Genomic DNA, 20845 nt, shown 5'->3' on the forward strand with positions numbered 1-20845 from the left:
AAGAAAAGTGCAGGTACAAAAAAGACAAAATAAAAAACTAAACATGATAGACATGATAAAGAAGGAGATATCTCATAAATGGAAATCATGTCTCAATAGAAATACGTCTACTGTCTAAGATAAATAAATGTCTTATCATGAATCAAATAAACATCGTACTATGGCACACTGCCTTTACAATATGGAAATGAAATACTAATGTCTGAATAAAAATGTAAAATCTACTGTGGAGCCTCTACTAATACTCATGTGACAGCGACTATGCAAGAACTCCGTCATCCCGCAACTCTACGTACCTCTGTACTACCTAAAAGAAAAGAAGAACAACAAAAAAGACCACATAAAGAACGTCAGAGCACTAGAGTAAGATCACCTTCATCCGTCCCCAGGGAAAGGGCTACTAGATGGAGTGGAGGCTCTATCTATAAGCATAGTCTACCTAGATTATTCTAAGTGGAATTAACATTAAGAAACCTACAACATGAGACGTAGTATGTCGAGCAAAATAATCCAAAAAAGGAAACCCTCATGTATATATCTTTGTCTCAAATTGTAGATAACTAAATATTAATAACAAACTAAGAATAGACAATCTAATAAAATCAACAATTAGAAATCCATAACACGAGACTGGTACATCGAGCGAAATAATCCAAACAAGGAAACCCTCATGTATATACCGTTGTCTCAAATTGTAGATATCTAAATATTAATCCTAACTAACAAGTAAAAAAAACAGTAAAGAAATATAAAGACATCATTACATCGTATTTATAATATCTTCCACAATTACTAGAGAGATAAAATAAATACCAACATATAATCTCGTATACTTTCAAGAGCAAATTATCTCGGTCATATATCTCAAAGATGAGTTGAACTCACAACTGAAATCCAACTAAAACTTAGGCTATAAATCAACAATCTTAATGTCACGGACTACCCTGTAGGTATCCTGAACTGTGTACATGGCTCATTAGTCTCATTGCGATCGTAGTATATAGCCTGAGTGCGGGACGACCTACTATATAGGTATCCAAATAGATGGCTCACAATCACCATAAATAGACGGATTATCAGCCTCATCGGACACTCGTGCGGACGGACTGCTATACAAAGCATCCAAACCCGACTCAAATGGCCTATACATGTGGAATATCGTCACACTACCTCATGTAACACTAAACTGGGCTCATCAACGATATCCATCTTATGCATAAACTGTGTATATCTGGTATATCGACGCACTATCCCATATAGTACCGAGCTGTGCTCATTAACGATATCCAACGAGTGTATGAACAATCACTACTCTATTATAAATAATCCAACTTTGTCAAAATACCCTTTGGGTTACTCATATGTGTGCAATGACACAATACTTGTGTATTCATGAATTTACATGTATAGAAGTGCGGCTTGAACCCCGCAAACACATCTTAAACAAAAAAAATAAAACAAAACTCAGGAAATTAGCCTTAGTAGTCGACTACTCTGAGTTCATCCCGAACCTGGAAAATTTGACTAAGTGTGAGTAGTCGACTACTATGAGCATTAGTCGACTACTCTGCTATGAAACAGATTTTGTGAGTTGAATCAGGAAGGGAGTAGTCGACTACACACATGATTAGTCGACTACTCTGCTAAGGAAATGTTTCTGTATACTGAATTTTGAGACAGAGTAGCCGACTACTCATCTTAGTAGTTGACCACTCTACATGCAACTGAAATACAGGCATGCACTTTAACAAATCAAAACATGTCCTTATGCAATGTTAAACCAGATTAAAATGATTTATAACATTAAATAGAGATTAACTTGATCATAAACATGGACTTAACGTGGTTCAATTTAAAGTTAACACCTTTTTTATTTATTTTTTCAATTAACTACATACAGGCAACATGATAATTAAAAGCATGAAAAGATCTACACATGAAGAGAGAAAAATTCATTTTAAACTTAATTACGGAACCTAGATACAACAAACATAGGTTTTTTACATGATTAGATTACAAGAAAACTCCATTATTAAATAAACTAGGGTTTGCACATAGGTAAATCTCAATTAACAAATTAAAAAAAATTAATATTAATCCTAATGATCATGATCATATTTTTAATATAAACAGCAAGGAAAAACATTAGATCTAACAAGAATTACAGATCAAGTATCTAAATTTAACTTTTATCTCATGAAAATATGAAATAAGCATGTGAACATTGATTTAATCACTTTAAATCATCTAATAATTAAGATTACAGGAGAGGATGAAAATGATCTTGCCTTAGGGTGCTGGTGGACTCCTCAACCATGTGTATGCAAGTTCCTCTTCAGCCACGATTACACTTTTCAGTGTTCTCCTCGATAAATACCTTAAAACTCTCATACAACTGACAAAATAGGGTTTAGGGTTTGAGGAGGGAGATGACTGCTAAACTCAAGAATTTTTATCTCTAAAATTAGGGTTTTAATGAATATTTATAGATATATAACAACTTAGGTTCGAATATAAACCAAAACTAACCCAAAACCTAAAATAAATCTGGAAACGGCCCCGTTAATTGACTACTTTTGGTAGTAGTCGACTACTCATATTACAGAAATATGATGTACATGTTTTAGCTATAACTTTCACATCCAACCTCGGAATGAGGTGATTTAAGATGCGTTGGAAAGCTGTTGAAGAGATATACAACTTTTATCTTTTACATTTTCTAGATTAGAACTGTATTTGTACTTAAAATATAAATACTCTTAACTGGTAATTTTTCCAGATTCAGGCTCGTGCATGATTTCACTCTTATATTCACATATATCTATTAGATTGATCTCAAATCAATCATAGCATACTCAAGCATCAAAATATATTATCTATCACCATATAACATATTTATTATTATTTATCATAATATGTTCAAATTTACGGGGTTTTACATGAACCTAAGGAATAAAAGAATATTTAGTTGTAAACTTAACCTTTACTCAAATAGCCAAAGCTATTTTTTGGTTCAGCAATTCACCTAACCATATGGAGCCTCCTTTTTTATCTTTGATGGAGATTACAGAGACATTTCTTGAGGATGCAAGGTTGGGTATATGCTTTCTCTGTGACCGAAGGTTGCAATCCGAACCTAAAAGTATAGCCTACATTAGCTGCAAGATAGCTCCAATTATCCGATCATGTTAAATATAAACTATTGGATAGATCATTAGAAAAGTCCTCATGAAATCAAATTGATGCATAACTATAAAAGACAACATCTAGTCTCTACAAGTTGAGATATTTTTTCTGGAAATTGTCAGCTTGAAGAATTTTTTAGCTGGTATAAACTATGTTCATGACAACATGATTAAGATCATGAAAATTACTGACAAGAAAGATAAGATCTTGGTACATATAAAATAAAGTTATTGTGAAATGGATCAATATGCAGAGGACATTTGTGCTTAAGCTAAACTTATGCTAATTGTATGCTAACCACTTAGCAAAAACAACACCCAGGTGAAAGTAAAATATGAGTAGGAATGTTCTCATATAAATCTGAGGATGTTTTTTTAATAGAGAGTGCAAAATGTATCATTAAAATTTTTGGAACATGAGTACATAAATTTGCTATTGCGTATCACAAGTACATTACATGGTTCTCCCATTTAAGTTTGCATCGAATTGTGGCATTTGAATTCATATCGTTAAAGTTTAAAGGAGAGGTGGCTGAAAAGATATTTTGCATTTCGCATTTTTCACGCTAATGAGAAGAGGGATTAGCACATAGCGTAAAAAACAAACCGAATCAAATAGTTTGCAACTCTAATTCGAAATCGGTTAGAACTATAGATATGAATTCATATTCAAATTCTATTTGGATACCAAAATGGTATACAATTTTGAATTTTATTATTCAGGTATTCATCAAATGCTCGTGAATATTGTAGCTCGGTTAGTAAAGCCTAAGTCTTTTATTCTTGTAGTCATGTGTCCGAACCTAATGGTGAGCAATTCCTTTTTATTTCATTTTATTATATCTATCCTATTATAAATTTCACATCTACAGAAATTCATTTTGTAGCGTGCTTCTTTACCATTTAAATTTCTCCATTACTTTTATTACAACACTAAAATATATATTATTTATTTTAATTTAAACAAATAGTAAACTATATTTAAACTAACTTATCAATATCTCGATGAAAGTAAATTTACGCTCGTCTAGAATCATTAGACTTTAATCACATTGGTTTAAATCAAAATCTATTTCCAATAGATATTATATTTTGTTGGTACATGTGAGCACATCTCAAACACAACTTTGTAGGATGATTAAACATTTGTAATAAACACCTAAACATTCTTAATCAAAGTTAAATTGCAAAAATGGTTTGCATTATAAAAATTTAGATATTTTTCTAACGAATAACACAATGTCATCCGCAAATAAGATACAAAGCTATCTCCTAAAAGTATTAACCATAAGAAGAACCATGAAGCATGTAATTAATATGGCCAAATTGTTGAGTCATCTTGAATCCCTTAGCAATTATAAAGTTATATATCTAACCTATACCAGGGTTGTCATGGAAACATCATATTCCTCTATAAAACTTCACTATTGTTTCTCTCTCCTTAATATTCTATAGGAAATTACTTTTTTTGTAGCATCACATGCTAAGTAAACCAAATTGTAAGTAACAGAAGAATTGTTGCTCCCTTGCAAAACATTGTAAAAAGTCATGGATGAAATTTCCAATTCTACTGATTCATGCTATAAGTGTGGTCTTCAACACTTTGTTATTAATTGTTGTCACCAAATCACACATCCTAATTGGTTTAACTAAATGTGATTCCTAAAAATAGGAGATTGACAGTAATTATTGGTTACTTATCTCATTACCACTTAAGCTTCTATCAAGGCAAAGGCGTAGCCGCATAGCGCTCAACAAGGCCCTGGCCCCTACTTATTTATGAAAAAGATAACAAGGGGTAATAATAAATTGTAATTTTGTAAACTATGAGGGCTGAAGTGTAATATCCTCAGCTAAAAACAATTCACTTCATTCTTGTTTTTTTCCCCATCTCCATTCTCATTCGTGCTCCTCCAACCTCATCCACCCTCCTCAGGACGTGGTTGGTGCTCGTCCACCATTCCTCTTAGTACCATCTTGATTGCAGTTAGTTTTCTAAATTGTCTTATATTCTGTTTGGCTTAATTTAATTTTAGGGTTTGAAATATTTAGTATTTTAACTATTAGCTTTTTCCCTCTTATGATTTTTTTAATTTTCTAAGTATTTACCTTCTATGATTAATAATTCTATTGACTTGTTTAGGATTTTAGGTTTTCAGAATTCTAACTTTTTTCCTCTTTCAATTGTTTTAGGTTTTAGGAATTTAGGGTTTGATTTGTTTAGAGAATTTAATTCTAAGTAATCATAATCACTCAATTCCTAATAAAACTGAAGTATCTATGTCCCTTCAAACAAATTCATAACCCTCTAATTCCTAAACAAAGTCTAATAAAAACCATCATTCTAATCATCAAGAGTTTGTACCAAAAGAATATGAGGACGACGGATAAAATTTCATATAAAACAATAACATATGTATGTATAGCAACTTTAAATCCTCATTTTTCTCATATACATATTCAGAGAGGCTTCTTCCTTCGTAAGTATAACTACTTGACCATATAATTATCCCCTTAATAAGTTAGGTTTTTTTTAATCTAAATTTGAAAGTGGTGTGTGAATAGGTGCAAAGTGTAAATGAGAGTGGATTTGAAAAAGAATGAGTATGATCAATAAGGTGAGAAGGAAAAATGAATAAAATCAAGAGAAAAAAAAATCAAGAATGAAGAACAAAATTCTAGAATAAAAGAAAATGCAAGAAATTAAAGATGGTGGATTCAATTATAGATATGGGTAATCTAAAATTAAACCCACTTCTTAGAAAATGGTGATTCCCTAGAGGGTTCTAGCCTAAAGGCGAATCAAACAAAATAAAAATAAACAAAAAGAAAAACTAAACCCAAGAGGGTTCTAGCCTCAAGGTGAATAGTGTAAGAAATTAAAATCTAACTACAAAATAAATTGCAAAATCTAAACTACAAAATAAAATTACAAGAATTAAATGGAAGAAAATAAATCTATTCTATAAGCATGAAATAAATCTAAGGCAAGAGAGTTCTAGCCTCTTGGCTATTTAACAAGAAAATAAAATCTAAACTACAAGCATATAAATAAATCTACACTAATAAACAATAAAAAGGAAATAAAAGAGAAATGCAAACCTTCAAATAATTCTTCATCTTCATCTTCATCTTTATCATCCAACAAAGAGAAGAAGAGAAAAATTTAAAGTGGTGAAAAAATTATTATTATTAATTATAACAAAAAGTTATAATTTTGGAAGGCCTTCTCAATTAAGAGTAGCCCTCCTCTCCAAAAGGAGTTACAAAAATTTTCACCCCTTAACCCCTCACTCTCTACCCCTATTTATAGCAATCATCAATGGATATGAGTTATTGGATTTGTCTTGAGCCCCAAACAACAATCTCCACCTTTGAATTTGCTTTTTGTTCTTCTCTAGCCCAAACATAGGAGGCCCAAATGATTTTCAAAAATAAATGAAAATCAAGTCCAATGTAAAAAATCAAAGTTGCAGCCTAAGTCCAATGGAGCTTCAAAAACCGAAAATGATAGCAAGCCCAATCTTCATTTGATTTTCCCAGACCCAATCTTCATTTGATTTTCAAGTCTCTGGCCCATTCAAAGTTGCAGCCCACATCAAATTCAAGACCATTAAATCAAGTCCAAGCCATAGCAAAATAAATCAACCGGCCCAATTCATTCAAGTCCGGTCTTCAGCCAGTCTGTCCATGCACACAATGATTTTTTTCATATCCACATCTCCAGCAGCCAAGTCCCTCAAGTCCGGTTTCCATTTGATTTTAAAAATCAAAAAGCCAAGTCCAGTACAATTCTCTGCCTAAGTCCGGTCATGATTGGAGCTTTATTTGTTGATGGGCTTTGGGCCTTCAAGCTTGAGAAAATTCTCTTGTGAAAAGAAAAAAGGAGCTGCCATGGACATTTGGGATATTTGGGCTTTTGGGTTTTTTAAATTCAAATATTTCATTTGGCTTTTTGAATTTCTCTTATTTCTTCATTTACTCAAGGGTCTTTGTTGAGAGATGAGATTTTTAGAATTTATTCTTCATTATCCTACAATTAAAGATAAAAGCAATTATTAGTGGTATATTTATTCATATAAAATAGATAATGAGGGTATAAAATTATAATAAAATGTGATTATCAAATACCCCCACACCTAAACTTTTGCTAGTCCTCTAGTAAAGAAAAGAAAAAAAATCCTAACTCACTTTCGCAGGAATCGCGGTTGTATTTAGTGCATACAACAAGCCTTTAAACCCCTAGGTTACCCTAGTGGACGAGTTGTAGTCTCGTGAGGGTTTGCAGTGAATATACCCACAAAATTCGGTCAACTTGCCAAATTAAAGGAGTTAGTAAATAACTAAATTCACTTGATAACTTTTAGATAATCTAATTGGAGGCAGTTATCACTCAAGAAAAAAAAATTTTATATATAACTCTAAGATATATTTTCAAGAAAATCTTCTCATTGTAGCAATACAAAACCAAGCCATATATAACTCTAAGATATATTTTCAAGAAAATCTTCTCATTGTAGCAATACAAAACCAAGCCAAACTTAGAAATTTAATTTAAAAGTTTTGAAAAGAACATGCTAACTCTTTGTTTTAAATAAATTTCAAGTTGCTTGATTTATAATATTTTCCAAGACCATATATATAATTATAAAACATTTATTAGTTTTTTTTTAATTTTTTTAATTTTTTTTTAACTCTTTCTTTCTTGGTGATTTTTTTTCTACTTTAACAGGCTTTCTAAGTGACCATTTAACGAGTTTTAGGCCAATGGTTCCAACCCAAATAGGCTTAGGTCATTATGTATGGAATACTCCTTGGGCTTAATTACTCGGTCAGTTTAGGCTTTATAAGATAGAATCACCTCAAATTCAAGAGTTTTTTTTTCTTTTTGGTGCCCATTTTTCGTACTCTTCTTTTGCAAATATATATATACATATAAAGCCCAAGGATAAACATGAACCATATTAAGAAGACAATTAAAAAAACTTATATTGAGAGTTATTTTTGTGAATATCTCATTTCTTGACTCTAAAAAGGATAAACATGAACCATATTAAGAAGACAATTAAAAAATATCACGCTTGAATGAAACTGGTAAAGATCATACTCTATGATCATCGTCTTAAATTCTCTAGCTTAATTTACAATTTTGCAATTTTATGATGTTTTATTTCCAAGGAGGGATACCAAACATCCTGATCTATTGTGCATTGAAATATATTAAGGCCATGTATATGATGTTGAACTAATATTGATACTCATGCCTTAATTATAACTGGGATTTTATTAGATTTGGTAATTTTGTACATGGTATTTACAATAAAAGAAAAGGGAGAAGCTTGTGCATTAAATCTCATATTCATTAAGGAGGTAAAATAAATAGTTGACTTACAAAAACATTCAATTTTCCTGTACTTTTGCAAGCCAATATGAAGCATTGCAATTAAGCATATCTTTCCCACCTAGTTGTACAACCTGCAATCACATTCAAGTACATCACCTTTCATTAAAATATAGCTAAATATCAATTATGATATTTATCTATTCAATAAGTTTCAAGTATAGTTTGATATGAACTAATTTGAGGAAGACTTAACACTACAAATACACTGCATGCTATAAATTCATAAGAGATTTATATTACTTGTCAGGGACATTTCTCTACTCTTACTCACCAGAAAAGAAAAAGTAGAAGCAAAGCAACCAACACTGGAGGCAAAACAAATGGGATATATTCATATTGTTTACTGAGAAGGCATAGGCACACTACTGACAATAAAAAGAAAGAAAAAATATCAAAGATGATTGCTTTTCAGTATAGCACAGATATATAAGATGTATTATCATTCTAGAAAAATTAAGATCTAAAATCAAATAGATTAAAAATGAATCAAGTTCACAAATTTTCCAAAATCAGATTTTACTTTTGTTACCTACCAACATTTTAGTTACCAAAGATTTTATTAATCATCAAAATCAGCTCTTGCATCTCTATAAATATGTAAAAAGAACAAACGAAATGCATAGCTTATTATAATAACCATCAAAATCTCACAAAATCAAATGTGTAATTTCTCAATTGAATATATGGAGGATACACAAAATTATCATAGAATAATTGCTATATTAATTCCATTTTCAAAAGAAGAATTTTCATAATACATGATAAACACTAAAAACATAGTTGAGTGTGATAATCAGGGACCGGATCAAGTCACCTTTTGTAAGATCATTGACAGATCAACACCAATATAGCTATTTCTAACTTGCTTCATTTGTTCAGTTAGATAAAATTTGCTTGATTATGTACCTAGCAAGACTCTCAGAGCCTCCATGATAGTGTCCCTAGGTATGTTCCCATATGGCTCCTGCAGGAAGCTGGCACTTTTAAGAGTCCTTAACATGTATTATTGCGACAACTAAAAAGTTTATTTTCATCTATCTATCACACAGTAACAGACACATCAGAAGTTGCTAGCAGATGAATTCTCTAACATTCCTTGGTGTAGCATACAACTTTAGAGCTATGATTCAATGTTTCAAGCTTTAGAAAAATTGCACAATTATTGGAAATACATGCTGTCATGATCCCGCACTATACCAAAGACCACTATGGACATTTGTTGATTATCACATCTAACTCTACAACATAGCATGTAAACTAATAAAGTTCTAGGTGATACGAAAAATGTGTAAAGTAAATTAAAATAAATACCTCCAATTTGATAAAATAAATACCTCGATACTTAAAAATCACCTATATATCCTCCTTTTCTTTACAGATGGAGTACTCGGCATTTTAGTGCAGTCTATGGCCATCGTATTCTTCAGGCGAATGGCGAAGACAAAGCGATGTAGGGGAAGGCAATAGAGGTCATTTTTGAATAGCACATTCGAGCGAAGAACAGAGGTGATGTAACCCAATAGTCATTATCAAGATATAAACTTCTCAGACTTAAAAATCTAAACAAAAAGAAATTGAAATAGCACAATAGAGGTCATTTTTGAGAGTGTAAATACATGCAAAGATCCATTTAAAATTAAAACCCAACATTAAAATAAAATTACCATTTTGTAATTGTAATCAACCGAGTGGATACTCTGATATCAGCCATTATCATCTTCAATGTAATCAACTTCTCCACTCCCTAATTAAAAAACAAACAAAACTTATTAAAGCTACATTAGTCATGGGCTAATTCAATCACTGTCTAATTCACAACCGCTATTTTTTTGCGGATACTTCTACTATGAAAACATATGCATATATGTAAGTCAAACATGCAAATTGCTTGTTCAATTAAGTTATTGTTGAGGTAACTCCTTTATAATGATAGTAATATTCAAATCTACACTTTCGCCTGTTAGATACGCTGTAGAGAACTGAATAAATAAAACAAATTTCAAGATACTTATGAACAAAAATAAAAATATATGAAGTCGTATAACTTTTCTTAGAAATTGTAAACTTAAAGTAGAGAAGGGAAGAGGATGTATAAAAGAATGTGCAACCTACTGAAACTAAAAAACACTACATTCATAAAGCTCAAAAAATCTTGAAATTAATAACCCTTTTGGTGAAGGAAAATTATAGTTGGTATAAATGATAAAATCAGCTACAAATTCAACTTCAACCACATTCACAATTTCATATATTTGCACAGTTTTAACATAACGTAATTCATAGTTAGCATATCAAATCAAAAGTAAAATTATGAAGATCTCGGATCAAGATCAGACCTTTGTATTAGTTTGAAATTTAAGTTATACGAAGTAACTTGCATTAAAACATAAATCAAGCAAACCTCAAAAAAGGGAATCATAGAGTAATAACACTTCCTCCTCATGCAAACCATTGCCTATCAATTCAACATAAGCTCATGTCACTCCTCAACTTTCACCAAATAATTAAATAGTTAGCCAATGGAACTCCTCATATTTAATAAAAAATGATGCATGGTCTACGAAAAAATGATAGTGATCATCTCTAATACTAAGAAAATAAATGACTCTAATCATTTACATAATAAACAAATGATACTAATCAACAAATTGAAATCTTTAAAAGTGGATACAATTAGAATTCATTACATCATAGAGATACCTAAATATATAAATAGATTGTTGGATCTATGAATGATATAGGAGTGATATAATTAATGTCGTGTGCCGTATCATATCTAGAAAGATGGTTATTTTCAGCAGTTACAATGAAAATAAGTAGCTAATAGTAATTAATTCTTTAATATATTTCTTCTAACATGTTCTAAACCCATCAAATTTTAAATAAAAATGAGAGAGGGTATAACTAATAACTAATAAATTAAAAATTAAAAAAAACTAATCATTTAGTTTGGAGTAATAATTTAATGTTCCATCAGATTTTATTTTTCTAACAGTTTAATTCGAAATAAAATAAATACGTTAAAATAAAAAAACCTAAAAATCAAATAGACTGGTAAATAAAGTAATTTTTCTGGAAGTAATAATATTTCTCTAAACTGATTTGAAGTTTAGTTACTCTTTCCTAATCATATATTGCAATATTATTGCAACCCAAAGAATGAACAAATAACTGATGGAAGCATGTAATATGTAATATATATTTAATGGAAATGCACAAATAGCAATGAAATTACAATGCTTAGTTATAGCTATTTCTATGATAAACCGCCAAAACTCCTCTACTGGAAGTACACAACTCATTTATAATAAAAAACATGAGAAGTAAATTTTGTGAATAAGTAAAATAACAATTAGCCTGGCAACAATAATAAGAGCACACAACGTCACATAAAAAGGGATGAATAAGTAAATTTTCTACTTTGTACCTTAAAAGCAGTTATTAAATGGATATTCACATTATTTTTTAATTTAATTTTAGGCTAATTAGTAGTTAAATTCACAAAAAAGTGATGAAAATTTACCGTAGTTGTAGAATGGAGCTTGTACTATTGATGTTGTTGCTGCTTCTTCTTCTTCTTCCTCTTCTTCATCCTCTCTTCTTCAAACCCTAACCCTAATTCTGACATTCTCTTCTCCTTACTCCTCGAATTCCAAAAATATCACCTTTTTTAACTGCAACAGAGGTGGGTGAAGAAAGCGATTCGAAGAAAAAGAAGCAATTTTTACAAAGATCGGTTGTAGAAACCTAGATTATGCGAGAAATTACCTTTTGATTCGAGGGAGGATCAGTGACGGTGGCGGCGGGGATGTGATGGGTTTGAACGGCGGGTGGGTGGCTGTTGACGGCTTCGAACAGGCCGAAATTTGCTTCCTAGATCCTGCAAGAAATTACCTTTTGAATCGAGGGAGGATCAGTGATGGTGGCCGACGGTGGCGGGGATGGGATGGATTCGAGTGGTGAGTTGAGATAGGATGGCTAGTTACCTGACCTCGTTGTTTAGATGATTATGGATTCTTGTGAGATGCAGGCCAATTATGTTTCTTTTCATACATAGATCGAGATTAATATTTAATTATCTACAATTTGAGACATATGGTATATATATGAGGGTTTCCTTGTTTGGATTATTTCGCTCGACGTACTACGTCTCTTGTCGTAAATTTTTAAGTATTAATTCCATCTAGTTGTATGACATTGATTCTTGGATGATTTCTGATCGCTAGATGCATGATCGACATGTTACTTGATTGATTTTGTTGGATTTCCAGTCATTCGTCTCTTTGTCATTTTCTGTTGTCGTATCATTTTCTGCTTTGGTTTTCGATCGTTTTATTACTTTTGTGGGGTCTTGCCGTGTGCCATGCACGCTGACGTATACCTATTTTCTCTGGTGTGCGTCAGACTTAGAGGAAGAACATGTCCAGCTTGGAGATACACCAGAACCGAGTATTCTCAGCAGGAGTGCCTAGTGGACGAAGTAGAAGAAGAAACCGAAGCTTAGTTATTCCTTCAGTTTATTTTTGTAGCACTTTCATTTCCTTGATCAGTGTATTTATTATATCTGTCCAGTATTCTGTTGGATGGTTTTGTATAAGGGCATGTTTGACCCGTATATTATGTACTGGATGATGTCCATTTGTGATATGTATTATTTTATTCTAAGTTTGTCTATTATATTCTCGCTGATTGTGATCGGGGACCTGTGCCTTTGCATTTATTTCTTGACGCTTAGCGTATTAGATTGAGAAGACGGGGTCTAGCACTTATTTCTCCTCGGTTTAATACGTTGCGGGCTTGCTCGCGTCCTAATTCCCTGGTATTTTGGGAAGCGGGGCGTGACAGTTGGCTTAGACTCTCTCGGGACGATTAGAACCGTCTTACAACCGTTTCCTTAGGAGGCAAAGGGGACGGTTTTAAACCGTCCCCAAAGAACCATCCTCATATACCTATTTTGTGGTAGTGCCAGTTCGTCCACTGTCTTAATGATCGAAGAGATCAAAAGATCTAGATTCAGATCTGGCGTAGTTCGAGTCGGAAGATTCGATCTAGGGCTTCGCAGTTCTGGATCAGGGAATAGAAACCCTAGATCAGATGAGAAATCCCCGACAGCGGTTGAAGTGAGAGGAAATCAGAGGAGAGAGAAAGAGTGGGGGTTAGAAAAGTTCTAGAGAGAGAAAGAGGGAGAGAAATTAAAGGGGGTTGAACTCACACGTACGTCTGAAGTGAGAAAGACAAGAGTAAATGGTTCGAAAAGGGAGCGGCCATCTCCGTGGTTTTTTAGGAGGAGAGCGGATGAAGATTTGGGGGCCGTCTCTATTTATTTTGGGTTGAAGAATGGAAGAAATTGAGGTGAGGAGATGGATCGTCGAAATAATTTAGAGAGAGATGGGGAAGATGGGCTGCGGAGAGAGCGATTAAGGAGGAATTTAGAGAGGGCGCTGTCATTGAGAAACGGAGGAACCTGAAGCGAGGAGGCCGAACATCGAATTAATTAAGAGGCAGAGAGAGGGAGAGGGGCAGAGGAGAGAGCGGATAACAAAGGGAAGGAAGAGAGTTGTGCGTTATCGAAGAGGATAAGATAGGATAGGATAGGTACCTAACTAATTATGTTTTTCAACCTAACTAATTATGTTTTTCTTTTCAATTAATTAATCTAGTAATAACAATAATAATTACTATATGATAAAATTAGAAATAAGAAATTTGTAAAGGATAAAATGGGTATGTAAAATTTTTGGCATTTGTTTTTTCTTTTAGAAGTAGTATAGATCAACCCAAAATGTAAATCTCCGAGTAAACTTATGAAAATCTAGCTAATTTTTAGAAAAAAAAAATTAAAAAAATGAATTGACAGTTTCATAACAAGAACAAAGAGAAAATCCCACGACGGACAAGACAAGAGAATCTAGAAAAGCTTGCCAATTACGTAACCAACCATCATCATTACGCCCATAACGTGGTCACCACCTAGCGATAGTAATACCGTCCAATCAATATCCCCACCCTCTGTCGACAAAGAGACACCCACGTCCCGCCCTTGCTACCGCCGGGCCCAGCACTCACGGCCATGTGTCGTTCTCCAACCGGCTATAGAGGGCCCACCGGCCGGCGAATGGCTCGAGGAACCAGGAGGGAGGTTTGCCTTTCGGAAAAGTGAGGGTGAGATATGACGTCAGACTGGTATTACACGTAGTCGGTACGGGGTTATTGGGTCGAGGTGTCGGGGGCTCAATATACTTGCTGTTTCTTGCGGGCAGAGGATGTTCGTTCGCCGTTGACTGCTCTTTGTAGGTTGATGTCTATTTTGTAGAAGCACACCTCCAACATAGCATAATTGCGCTACTAAAGCTTCTCTCGTAAATGGAAACTCACAAACTCTTTTGCAGAAACATACCTTCCATGGGTATATAGCATATATTTTGTAGACCCTTTTTGTGTTTCCTCGGTAAATGAAGTTGATTTTTGAACGAGAATGCTTATTACCTTTTTGGCTTAAGTGCACTTAAATACCTTATAGCTTGCCCTACTTTACACTTATATACCCTCACTTATTTTTTACAGGCCTTATATGCCTTAAACTTTTTTAAAAAACTTGCACTTATATACCCTCACTTGTTTTTAGCAATTTTTATTATTTTAAGTGTAAATATTAAGAACTTTAGGGTATCTAATTATAAGTTTAAAAACTTTTAGAGTATGTAAAGAAAATTCCAAAAACAATAACAAATCATCCGAGAGTCATGATTATTCGAGTCCAACACTCTCCCATATCCTGTATCATGCATGCATCACGTGCATAGTAATACTATTTTATTGTTCCATAGAGAGAAAAGAGAGGATCGCTAGTTTACCCTCCCCTATCTTCTCTCGGTTTCTCTCTCTATTTCTCCTTTTATTTAACTGATTATAAATTAGTAAAGGGTTTTTATCATATTAGACCCTCAATCTTTGTTAATTCAATATTAGATCTTCAAATCTTCACAGTTATAAATTAGAGCCTCGAAATCTTCATATTTCTTTTAAATGGATCTTAATTAGAACAAAGAATTTGGAGTCTAATATAAAACTAACAACTACTTGGGACTCCAATTAATACGATAAAACCCCATTAATGAAACTATTTAATTTCTTTTTTTTTGAACGAGAATTAGTCTGTTTTTTGTGTAGCAGGTCATCTCGAGATTAGTCTGTTTTTCGATGTTTTTTTTGGTTAGACTATCTCCAGTCGTTGGATATGTATTTAACTATTAGAAATTTTTTTTACATATATATATATAATATATATATATATATATATATATATATATATAATATATATATATATATATATATATATTTTTATATTTATAATATGCAGGGTAATCTTACCCTGTTTTCAGTCAAGAAACTATTTAATTTCGTCAGCAATATATTAGTAATGTTTAAAATTCACATGACGCTACTCACTAATCAATCAGGACTCGACTGTGTTGATTGTGGTCGACCCTTCGGTCATAGTTGTTGACGTGATTCCTACAGATTTGTCATCCTCAATGATCAAAATTGATTGTTGGATGGGCTGAGTCCACACTGATAGGGCGCGTGGTTAGATCCGAAAATGACCAATTCAACCCAAAGTCTTCCCATGTGCTAAAAACCACATGCTTTCAAGTTTCAAGTCATTTCGAATACATATGAAGAGCATGATTATTAAACAAATGCAAAACATTTAATTTGAAAATGTAAATAAGAGTTTAAATTATACTATCTTCCAGTTACTTATATAAAAAAGCTTCTTGCTGAATTTTGTGTAACAAGTTAGAAGTTTGCGGTACACGGGTGGGCCCATCAAGCAATGACTCATACATGTTATGTACTCCCCACCTCCAACTAGAGTTAAACACATTTAAGCTCTTTAACCCAAGTTTTTATGTTAAAATACCCCTAACCCAGCAATGTATAAGGTCCCTATACTGTATTTTGAAGTAATGCCCACACTGAGACTGATCGTCCGTCGGCTGAACAGACAAACGCTGACGGGATCCCCGTCAGCGATGAACTTAATTCGCTGACGGGATCCCCGTCAAAGATACTATCGCTGACGGAATTCCCGTCAGCGATGTAAATTGATATCGCTGACGGGTTCCCGTCAGCGATACCTATCGCTGACGGTGTTCTCATCAACGGATATTATGTACATCGCTGACGGAACCCCGTCAGGGATACGATCGCTGACGGGGGTTCCCGTCAGCGATAAGTATTAGCAGCTGAAAAAAATTCTGCTGATTATATATTCAGTTCCCTGTACATATCAATTCACTGTACATACAATCTCCAAACGACATTTCATGCGCATTCCAAAACATCTTCGAAATGAATACAATCCAAATTTTCCAATTAATCTCTCATCCAATCAATTTTCACAAACATTCGAAATATGTACATTCACTTTTCAACGATAAGTTCCAAATCCACAACATTTTGCACAAGCAACCATACCACATGACATTCACTTTTCACGATAAGTTCCAAATCCACAATAATAATTTTCACAACAAACAATACACACGAGTATCACAACAAACAATCCACAATAATAATTTTCACAACAAACAATACACACGAGTATCACAACAAACAATCCACAATAATAATTTTCACAACAAACAATACACACGAGTATCACAACAAACAATCCACAATAATAATTTTCACAACAAACAATACACACGAGTATCACAACAAACAATCCACAATAATAATTTTCACAACAAACAATACACACATATCATAAGTTCTAAATCCACAATATACAAACACGAGTATCATAATCTCAACTATAAAGATGTCCACAATATACAAACACGAGTTTAGGATATAACTCACTAAGATAGGTCATCCGCCCTATCCATGTCATCGTCCGCGTTGCCACTTGCGGATCCATCCCTACGACTCGTGCTCCCAATAGTATCATCTCCAATCTAACAACAAAATAATTTAAATTTAGAATCACATAATATTGTGTGTAATCATGTTTTACATATATAATAAGTATACCTGTCTGCTACTCTCTCCACTACCAGTAAATGCCTTTTGAGTGGCCAAGAAGTTCATAATCTGGCTTTGCACCCGAGTAGGAACCCGCCTTCTATAAGATTTCATTATTTGCCTAGAAACCATCGCAAAAGTAGCAGTAGGCTGGATCACTCGCATAAGCTCCTCTTGAATATCATCCTACATCTCCTCGGGAATCTGACCATCTAACATATTCATCACAGAGGAAACAAGCTGCATCGCCTGCTGAGTGCAATCCTCCTGCGGCATGTAAGAGGGCCCCGATGGCATAGTCGATGGTGTTGAAATCGGCGGAGGCTGGAATTGTGTAGACACCCTCTGAGCTCCAACTCCCATCCACCTGGTCCTCCCTTTTTTAGGAAGTCCACAAACTAGATGGCTCACATTATAATTCTGCTCTCTAGTCAGGGGCTCTTGGCTCTGTGCAACAACCTCAGAATATGTGTTTTCCAGAGCTTCCTAGAAAACAAAAAAATAAATTTAAGAATTGGCCTTTCAAAAATAAAAGATATTTACCTGAACAAGTAAAATAAAAGATGAAATAGTTCCACAACTGAGGCGGGCTAAGTGCTAATAAATAGTTGAAGGGTGTTTTGTGCAACATAAAAGTACATGTGAAGAAGGGTGTTAAGTGCTAATAAATAGTTGAAGGGTGCTTTGGCTTGTAAGGTGATAGGAAAAGTTTTGTCATCAGCAATTCAAAGGTTTTCGAGAATAAAACCAAGTAGATCAATCATGTTACAGTATGTTATTTCTTATGCATTGTTATATCCTAACAAGCAAGCCCCTTATACGAATGGGTCATAGTAACTCGGGGAAGAAATGGAACACTAAGTATAAACTTTTGCTCTGTGTAAACAATAACAACAGCATTGACCTGGATGTAATGAGTCATCTGTTTTTCTTTAACATTTTTTTACTTGTATTAGTGTTACATGATGTATTGTTTTTGTGATTGCTTGCTTGCTTCAGTGCTATTGTTTTTGTGGTTGCTTGCTTGCTTCAATGCATAATAAGGCATTCCTATAGTATTCTGAGTCAATAAAATTTTGTACACTACTGTCAAACACAACAACACCAATTTGAATGGGACACTTGATGCCACTCCTTTGAGCTCCTATTTCTAACTAGTATACCGGTTTATCTTAATTTCTATGCTTATTCTCATCAGTTCCTAGACATCTCGTTCTTGCTCATTCTTTGTTCTTTTTATCTTTACGATGAAAAAAATTAAATAGTATATTACAAGCGTCAGCCTAAGATGATTAAATCAGTGAAACCATGAGTATGGAACAAATGGGTAAAGGAAGGACTTATAAGCATCACACTTTCATCCTTGATGACGATGACAATGATAAAGTGCTAGTTGTTTATGTATGCATCATACTCCTTAGTAAATCCCTTCCCTTAGTAAATCCCTCCTAATGTGAAGCAAGATAGGCCTACCTACTAAATATCAAATGAACAAATGGAAAATCTACCAAAAACATGAATATTATACTTACCCACAATAAAAACAACCTAATATAATCATCATATTTAAAAGATAAAATAAAATCAAAGTGCATGAAGAAGCTTGCATTACCATAGATGTATGCATGCATCTTCCTTAACACATTCACACATATAATTCATGTATGATAATTAAGATGACCAAAAGAAGAGTGCAAACAATAAATTCCCAACAAAAGAACGGGCTAATAAGAGCTAAGATAATTAGTTAACCTGTATTTTCTTGGCCAATTCTAGCTTTTGTTTCCTATTCTCATCGTCATCGTACCCCTTCTTAAATTGAACCATCGTTCTCCTGTGTAGTTCTGGTAGCGGGATAAAGGGAGCGTTCTGAGATTTAAAAATATATTTATTAGTTTTATTTATCAAATATTCTAAGAAAAGGAGAGAATATATATAGAAGATTAAAAGACTTTATACCGTTGTCCTACAAAATTGATCCTCAATCTGGGCAAATGAAGTAGTCCTCGTATGATGATCATAATCTTTTTTCCATCGATTAAGTTTATTTCTCCTACATTTTTCCTTCAACATGAACAAAGAGAATTTTAGTGCATGGTATAATATACAATGAAATATATCACTAGTTTCAGATAAATAACTTGATGATAATTAACTACTATAAATATTTACCTGGTGCTCCTCTTGGCCCCACAATATTATAAGTGCAGCTAAGTGCTCAGGCTTAACCCTCTTATCTCGCTTGTATATCCTCTCCCAGTTGTGAGTGAAACAATCAAAGCATTTCTTCTTTAGCTCATGTCTCCACTCCCGAAGAGAATGCTTGAACTTTCCCTGGTATCCAAATAAAAATTCCCATCCTACGGGATTGTCTTCGATGTTAAAATATCTCTAAAAATTAAAATATAGTTAAGCATGGACAATTGACAGAATTAAAAAATAATTATGCTAAATATAAGAATTTACCCAACAATCTCGATATATACTCTCCAGGACATGAAATGGCTGCTCCCAAGTCTCGTAATAAGGATTCACATTATCACTCCTCCATATCAAGCATCTAAGGTATGAGCTGAAGTTATTAGCCCATTGTCCGGTTGGAATCCCATTATGTCCCCATCTCACAATTGCTCGAAAACCATCCGGTGGTAACTTTTTTTTAAAGTCACTTCCTTGGCGTCCTTTTTTCTGGTAAAGTTTTTCTCCTACAACAAAGAAAAAATAATAGATATATCAACACTTTTATTTAATCAATCTTAAGCTCTTAGAATTTACTAAAAAAGGAAGAAAAAAAATATTAAGGAAAAGAGAAACCTTAGAATATTATGTTTATTAGATATGGATACAATTATGGAAACATTCAAATTTCAACATTCTGGAATTGATTATGTTTTCTTATTAATAGACCCGGAATGAAAATTTTTGATCAAACTCACCAAATCTTTGTCTGATTTCATTTTTTGCATCAGATAAAATCTCATCAATCTGTGGGCCCCATTCATCCAATCGTTTTAAGTACATATATACTTACTTTTAATCTCTCCAAAGGAACTCATAATTATTTCCGTTTTCAGTTTTGGAATTTGTCAATTTCTTTCTTTATGGTCACAATATATTAAACATAAAGGTTAATTGCAAATAGACCCCCAGCCGTATTTTTGTTTCGAACTTAGTACCCCTGTAGTTTTATTGTAACAGATAGACCCCTGGATTATTGTTATTATTA

At 33.3% G+C, this 20845-nt stretch overlaps 1 long non-coding RNA gene across 1 annotated transcript; it reads right to left on the minus strand.

The window, feature by feature from the left end:
• LOC109825581 lies at positions 20282–20632 on the minus strand. Its single transcript, XR_002243031.1, has 2 exons — positions 20556–20632; positions 20282–20324 (listed from the first exon to the last, which is right to left on the minus strand). It is a non-coding gene; the product is annotated as an uncharacterized LOC109825581 (long non-coding RNA).

The sequence above is a fragment of the Asparagus officinalis genome, chromosome 10, assembly GCF_001876935.1.
Source record: "Asparagus officinalis chromosome 10, Aspof.V1, whole genome shotgun sequence".
In the NCBI taxonomy this organism is placed as follows: domain Eukaryota; kingdom Viridiplantae; phylum Streptophyta; class Magnoliopsida; order Asparagales; family Asparagaceae; genus Asparagus; species Asparagus officinalis.